Source organism: Lycium barbarum, chromosome 10 (assembly GCF_019175385.1).
Source record: "Lycium barbarum isolate Lr01 chromosome 10, ASM1917538v2, whole genome shotgun sequence".
NCBI lineage: Eukaryota > Viridiplantae > Streptophyta > Magnoliopsida > Solanales > Solanaceae > Lycium > Lycium barbarum.
In genome coordinates, this window is record NC_083346.1 from 121,622,708 (window position 1) to 121,631,473 (window position 8,766).

Consider the following 8,766-nt stretch of genomic DNA (forward strand, 5'->3'; position numbering starts at 1 on the left):
ATATGCGTATCAATCCATTAGAGAGAGCAAATGAAATTATTGTACAACAACATACTTAAAATACAAAAATGCTTAGAAAATCAAACAATAAATCAATAATGATGGATTTATTGTCACATGCGTATCAACCCATTAGTGGAAGCAAATGAAATTATTGTACAACAACATACTTAAAATACTTATATATATATATACGTTTTCCAATTTTTGAAAAAAAATTATGGGCCCATATAGCCTGATGGATTCATTACCACATGCGTATCAACCCATTAGAGGGAGCAAATGGAATTATTGTACAACAACATACTTAAAATACAAAAGTGCTTAGAAAATCAAACAATTAAATCAATAATGATGGATTTATTACCACATGCATATTAACCCATTAGTGGAAGCAAATGAAATTATTGTAAACCAACATACTTAAAATATTTTAAAAAAAAATGTGGTCCCCATATATATAGAAAGGTGATATCGAAAGGTGAGTGTGGGCACCTTTTGGTCTCCTGTTTCACTCTCTTTTTGGGCTTATATTCCGCTCATCTCTGTTGCTTTTTTTCTCTCTCCCGGTGGATTCTTCTTCTTCCTCTTTCCTGTTTGTTCTTTTCACTGTTATGAGCTCAAATTGTAGTAGTGTAATTAGCTTAGCTGGACAAATTAGTTAGAACAGTTAGAACTAATTAATGTAGCTTAGCTGTCAGTTAGGACTAATGGATGTAGCTTAGCTGGACAAATCAGTTAAAATCAGTTAGAAGTAGTTAGTTACAGATCCAAAAATCAGTTACAAGTCTGTAACTGCATTTGGTACCTAACTCAACTATATAGATCTACTTCTCCATTGTGTAAGGATGTTTTTGACGATCAATGAAAGAATAACTCAATTCTAGTCCATTCTCATTCTCTTCCTATTTTTCCAATTGCTCTAGAGTGAATCTGTTCAAGAGGGATTAATTCCCCCTCTTTAGGATCATTCAAATTGTTATCTAGTTGTGTAAAATTTCAGTTCACATCATTGGTATCAGAGCCTCGATCTTCTGATCTGCAAAATGGGAGACCACAACACTCGAATGCAAGAACTGAGAAGGGAAGTTGATTCTTTGAAAGGCTCAATAGAAGGAGTTGTCAGTTCTGTTGCAGAAATGCAACAAGCTGTAGACACTAAGATGGCACAAGAAATGGAGGAAATCAAGAGGTTGTTAGTGGGAAACAAAAATGTCCCAACTCAAATTGAAGTTGAGAGGAATGGAGTACAGGAGGAAGACAACTATATAGCAAACAGAAGACCTGATGTGGAAATCAATGAGGCTGAGTATAGAGGGCAAGCTGTACTTAGAGATCAACTCACAAACCATAGATACCAGATGGAATTCCCAAGTTTTGATGGAACTGAGTTGAAAGAATGGTTATACAAGTGTGAGCAGTTCTTTGAAGTAAGTGAAATGCAAAGGTAAAGATTGCTTCCTGTAGGTTGGAAGGCAAGGCATTACAGTGGCATCAAGCATATATGAAACAAAGGCTAACAAGGGATTGGCCAAGATGGGGAGAGTACATCAAGTGCCTGTACTCTAGGTTTGGTACTGAACTTTTTGATGATCCCATGGGAGACTTCAAGGATTTAAGACAAGTAAATTCTGTTCAGGAGTATGTAGATATATTTGATGAATTACTTACTAGAGTTGATCTTTCTGAAGATTATATAGTTAGTTGCTTTGTGAGAGGGTTGAAACCTGAAATTGGGATGACAGTTAAGATGTTAGGGCCAAGGAGATTGGCTAAGGCCATTAGCTTGGCAAGGATCCAAGAACAGACACTAGACATTCAACAACAAGTTTTCTTCCAAAATTTTAATCTGTCAACCTCCAAAAATACCAATAGATTTACACCATCTTTTCAACCTCATAATCAACCTTACTCCAAGCCATATAACCCTCCTAAATCAACCCATGTCCCTAGACCAATACACACCACTACCCAAAACACTAACAATACTAACAATCCCAAACCAACTTTTAGAAATCCAAAACTACTTACTACTGCTGAGATGGAAGAAAGGAGGAGTAAAGGTCTGTGTTACAACTGTGATGAGAAATACTCATTCGGCCATATATGCAAGAAGAAGAGATAGTTATTCTCAATGGAAGTGGAGGATTATGAGGAATCAAATGAAGGAGGAGATGAGGTGATGATGGATCCAGGTAACTTATTGGCTGTCATGGCTCAAGGATTAGAAACAAACTCTGAGGGAGCTATCTTACCTCATGTATCCATGCATGCCATGACTGGTACTCATGATTTTAGAACCATGAGGGTAACAGTATCTGTAAGGGGAAAGGCCATTAAAGTCTTGATTGACACTGGAAGCACTCATAACTTCCTAGACTACAACACTGCTAAAAGGCTGCGGTGCAGTTTGACAGCTATAACCCCTTTTAATGTGTCCATAGCTGATGGTAGTAAATCCCCAAGTTCATATGTGTGCAAAAAGGTAGAATGGAAAATGCAAGGTGTTTGCTTTGAATCTGATATGCTAATACTACCCATTTGTTACACCTTAGAAAATTTTCCGTTGGTACGTAAGCGAATGAACTAGTGTATGATGTTCCTTGAGTAAGAAACGACGTTGATGACCGTAAGCGAGATTTCAAAGGCACCCGACGTAGGACGAGAAAGTTAGCTAAGATAAGGCAAGTATGAGATTAGCAATGCATGTGCATGGATGGGAACGAGTAGAATGAAAAGTCTAAGAAATGAGAAAAGTTACAGAATTACAATCTGTCCAGTGGTCGTAAACTACAATACGGACCGTAAACTGGCAGTCGTAAATTGGCATGCAAGGACTTCAACTTTCTGCCAGACGAGGAATGATATAATACGACCTGGAATATGGACCGTAAAGTGATTTACGACCCGTAAACGCTGGTCGTAAACCACCATAGTTGCAGCCTGGGTTTCTGGTCATTGAAATGGTTAAATACGCCCATGATGGATGGTCCGTAAATTGGAGGACAGGCCGTAAACCACGATGGACGACCACTGTTCACTTCAACACAGATTTTCCAAGTCATTAAATAAGGGGACCAAGACTTGTTTTATTTCATTTCTACACTACACCACTTCTCTTTAAAAACCTCTCTCTACTTTTATTATACAAGTGTTTAAGGATATTTGAGGTTCAACAACATTAAACAAAGTGAATCAAGAGTAAGGAAACCATCCAGATCATCCAAGTCAAGAAAACCAAATGAAGGAAAGCTAGGGTTTTGCTCAAAGTGGAGTATTATCAACCAAAGCTTGTTCCTACAACTTCTAAGGTAAGATTCATGATTTTTACATGATGTTTAAGGTATTGAAGAGTTGAAATACATGGATTGTAGAAAATATGGTCAAGTAGGTCATAAATGATGAATAGTGACGTTTGAGAAATAGTTTGAATTGAATTATGAATGTTGTTGTGTTGAGATATGAATGTGTTATAAATGGTATTAAGATCATGAACTAGACTCTTTAGACGAATGGACGAAGTTGGGTGTTATGACCATGAATATGGGTGAATTAGAAGCAAATTGAGAGAATCTAGATAACGTGGATGATTAATGGCTATTGTTATGACATTGTAAATGTAATGTTGACGTTTGGGAGTTGAATTACGAGATGGGAAAATGTCGTATAAATAAAGGAGACGCTACCCCATTTTCTCTAGCTTTACCCATGTGTGCTAATTATCAATGCTAATGATAGTATACCCTTAATGAAGGTAGAAACGTAAGCATCGGAGGAGTACGCACAAGTGTAGACTAGTCCGACAAAAAGGTATGTAAGGCTAACCCTTCTTTCATAAGGCATGGTTCTTTGGCCAAACTCCTAAACACTCCATATGAGTATGTTGTCTTCGAATGATTGATGTTCCGAGCTCATAAGCTCAAGATCCTTGATATGTACCACGATTGTACTACGCACCCTATATGATGAGTAAGCCTATGATATAGACATAGCGATAATGGTGATGATAGTAATGATGACAATAATAATGATGCTAAAGGTGCCTATGGGCTGTTATACTTATGTGTGCCTATGAAGGGCTATAATGAAACCCCGAGTTTATAACGCCGGGTAGAATATATGTATATGAATATATATGATTACGTAACGCGCGCGCACGACTACAGATGGTACGGATAACCCTGATGCCTTGGTAGGGCCAGGTAGATATAACCTTGAGCCTTGGTTGGCCAAGTATGTATAAAACACCGAACCTTCATGGTCGGGCACGCTATGTATCTATGTATATATATGTATATGTTATGTATATGACATCATTAAGAGTACGAATATGTTGCGAATATGAGATGTAGATGATTATGAGAGTAATTAAGTACGGATATGGATGTATGTACGCGGATACGCAATAAAAATGGAAAGTCCCTATGAAAAGCAAGTAAGTGTTATGACGATGATATTATTGTCTCCCTTCCCATGCTATTTCATATGTTGTTCATTATGCTTTCATATTGATGTTGATCATGCTTTACATACTCAGTACATTCTTCGTACTGACGTCCTTTTGTTTGTGGACGCTGCGTCATGCCCGCAGGTGTACAGGGAGACAGACTTGATCCATAGCTGCTTATTCAAAGGTTACATCGCAGAGCTCCATTCCTTCCGGAGCCTTAGCTTTTGGGTATCTATTCTTTTGTGTATATAGTTATGGGCATAGCGGGGTCCTATCCCGCTCATGTGTTATGTCATACTCTCTTAGAGGCTAGTAGTCACGTGTACATGTTTAGATATGTCTGGACTTGTCGGTCTATGTGTGTATATCATTTTGTCGGCCATGTTGGCCTATGTACGTTGATGTGGTATAAATGTCAATTATGATATAATGGAAATGTCGTTCAATGGGACTAGTTTGACGAATGACTGGAAATGCATGTTTAATTATGTGGCTCGCCAAGATGTAAACATAAGTGTAAGCTAAAGGGGTGCTCGGGTGGGCTAGCACCGGGTGCCCGTCGCGGTCCCCTAGTCGGGTCGTGACAAAAGTGGTATCAGAGAAGTTCAGTCCTAGGGTGTGTCTACGAGCCGTGTCTAGTAGAGTCTTGGTTATGGGTGTGTTGCGCGCCACACTTATAAACGAGAAGCTGCGGACATTTTAGGAATGAATGACCTTCTTTCTTCATGAGAATCGTGCGATAGAGCTAAGCCATCGGAAATGAGATTCCTCATACTAACCCCTGATTGCAGCAGAAGAATGGTAACGATAGAAGAAAGTGACTGATGACGTTGAAAGCTACGAAGGTAAGCCCCTTCGTTGAGGCTACGTTATCGAAATATGTAATACTATGATGATGAATTGATTGTTGTGAAAGTAATTCAGTGTTTATATGATAGAGGAATTGATTAAATATGTATTTTGATGATAAGTTCAGTTATAAGTTGAGAACTCAGCAAATCGAATGAATCCGAACAAAGGTAAGCAATGGTACGAAATATGTGCGTTGAATAGAGTAAGAATATTGAGATATGATTGAAATGCAAAGCCGAAGAATGAAAGAGAAAGTAAATAGGAAGAGGTAACAGGGAAGATCGCTAAAGGATTAGGTACATCTCGAAGCGTGATATATGAGACAAGTTTCGACATCTTTGTGCTTTACTTGAACGTGAGAGCCCTGTCTGGCTGAGATAGTACTAGCTGTCCAGTTCATTTTTGTGACCTTGTTGTTTGATTTGCTGAGTCTTAGGCAAGTCCTGAGCTGTTCTAATACCTGCTTTATTGTCATTAGTGTTTTTTTTTTTTTCAATATTGTGTATTGTTAAGTCCTTGCAATATCATCTAAATATGGGCAATCTGAATATTGTTATGTCATATGATGAATGCCATGCCTGGTTCTGGTCTAGAATACTTTACAGCATGATACATAGTTCAAATGGTCATTGGTTGGTGACCTCATAGACTGCTGAAATTTGATCCCTTGCTTATGAAAATGTTTGAGTTTGGCTCAGGATCCCACTGGTTTGTAATAAGCATCATTAGCTTTGTTAAGTTTTTCAGTTTGACCCCTGTAGTATTTAAAGCATCCTGGTGTCTTGTTCAGATGTGCATAAGGTCACCTATGACCCTTTGATCCTGATATAATGTGATAGGCGTCTTTGTGATAGTTGCTTAACCTCAGTGCTGCCTCTGTAGTATTATGCAACTGATGATATAAAATGCCATTAAACCTGAAGAATATTGCTTCTTTAATACTCAGTCCTACTTAGCTGATTTTGAAAAATAACTAGCCCTTATGTGTGATATCATCATGGCCCTATTTTTCCAAAACTATAAAACTTATATCTAAGTCAATGATAGACTGATTGATCTGGTGAGTGGCCAACACCTTTGTATGCTCATCTGATGTCTGTCTATGGTCACCTCATTCTTTCTTTGAAATACTTCATATTGTCACTGAAATAATGAAAGAATAAAAGGAAAGATAGAATGAATCTTTTCTGAATTAACACTTGTTTCGCATATGCTGTCAAAAAATGGAAGTTTTCACTGTGATAGTTGAGTTTCTCTCAAATCTGAAATGAACTAGGTGAGATCTGATTTGTAATAATGTGTATCATCCTTAGTAAATATTGGTCTGAATTGGAATTTTAATCTTTTCTGCTTGATTAAGATGTTATACACATAGGGATATATCAGGGTATACAAAGTATACTGTCTTCACATGCTTTTAGTATGTTGTAGGCTTGTATATCAAGTATAAACTTGATATATCATCCATCCTTATGCATGCATGGTCTCTTAAGAGGATAAAAATATCATTTGTGACATTGCCTCTTTCTTCCATATCAAAACCTTGCCTGCAATCTAAGCCCCCCCTTCCCCCCGAGTTCGAACTTGCTTTTGTTCTTATGTGGATCTCTTCATGTCATTCGATTATTGAATTTTGCCTAACCTACTGGATTAAGCTTTGTTTTTTCTGTTTTTTTATTTGATGTCGTGACTACTATTTCTGTGCTTTCTGTTTGTCTGAACTCTATACTGGCCTAAGTACAATAAATATTACACTGTTTGATTCTGCCTATGTCTAAAGGCTGCATGCTTGTATTTTACAAGTGTGAATTATGTATATGTGCGTATATTGTTGGTATACTTTTGTTTAAGAACGTTGATGAGGAGATTAGATTGGTCATTATGGATTAAGCTTGAACCTTCCCCGGTGTTAGCCATGCCTATGATTCATGAAATTCCTTGGAACTTATGCAACATCGGGAAGACGGGGGCAAAAGCTTTCCGATATTAACCTTTTAAGTATCCTTATGAATGTGTATATACGAAGTATACTCAATATACATAGTATATACATAATCCACTGGTCTGTTTTGAACTTACATTATATATGTTTAGCCTTATTTATTGATTACGTACTAATCATTTTTCTTTCATTTTTATGCATGACCATCACATACGAGTCCAAGGGGACTCGTCTTCGTCCACATTCGGTGTTGGGCTAAAGCCCAACGTGATTTTCCCTCTTGAGTCATCCCCCTGTTCGCAGCAAAAAAAAAAAAGAATTCTGGGCCAAAGCCCAATATCAAGCATAGATCGCAACAGCAGTAAAATGGGCCGAGCCCATTTAAACATTTTATTTCCGTTGCTCTGTTTTTCTTGTATATTTGATTGCTTGACTAACATTTACCTTCTCTTTGTTTTTCTTGGTTTAGATGAATTCTAGTAAAATTAGTGGGGATAATTTAGTGATAATGGGTAGTTAGAGTTTGAATTTGCTTTCGAAATAACGTATTTAGAAGTTTAATAATTTAGCCTATTTCGTCAAGATTTCTGTTAATTACTCTTTTACAAGTCTAAAATGGATTAAGTAATCTGATTAAGAATTAAATCCGATTTCAAATTATCCACCTATTTCAAACTATAACTTAACGTTATTTTTATAAGCCTTTTTTTAAGTCTTATGGTTAATTCTATTTCAAAGCAACAAATGACCATTTCTAGTAGTGATAGGAGATAGGCCTCTTTTTTTAAATTTAATTTATGTCTTATTTTCCAAACAGGGCCCAATTTTCATAAAAGAGGCATTTACAGTTGTAAACGGCTTTTACACATAATAGTAGGGAGCTAATTTGTTATTTGTCTTCTTAATCTTATTTTGTCACTTAATAAACTAAGCAGTTAAAATCAATTGATAATCAATCATTGAATTGTTTCAAATGCCTATTAGTGTATTGACTAACCCAACATATTTTTAGTATAATATGGCTAAAGTCTTTCTTCTATAAATTACCACCTTATTTTAATCTAAATAGCCGCCTTATATTCTCCATTTTGAAATCCTGATAATATTTACAAACTATTTTCTTAAATATTTAAAATGTTATATTTGTATTTTTTTAGTCCTAATTAAATAACCTAAGTTTGGTCGGTAACCGTAATTAAAGGATTCTAAAGGATGCCTAACCCCTTCCCTTTAGGATAATCAAGAACCCTTACCTAGAATCACATTAATTAAGCAGACCATTAACGGAGATTAGTTTAACTTGGCCTTAGTTAATATTTAAGTGTCCTAATTCACCTTTAAAATTAATTAAGTGACGACTCCTTAAAATAAACAAATAAGAATCACCAATATGCTGTACTCTACTTGACCCGTTTAAAATTGGGTATAACATTTATCTAGTGGAATAATATGACACAAGTACAACAACAGATTAGTATGTTTTTATATCATGCATTCCCCGAGCAACATAGTATCATATACC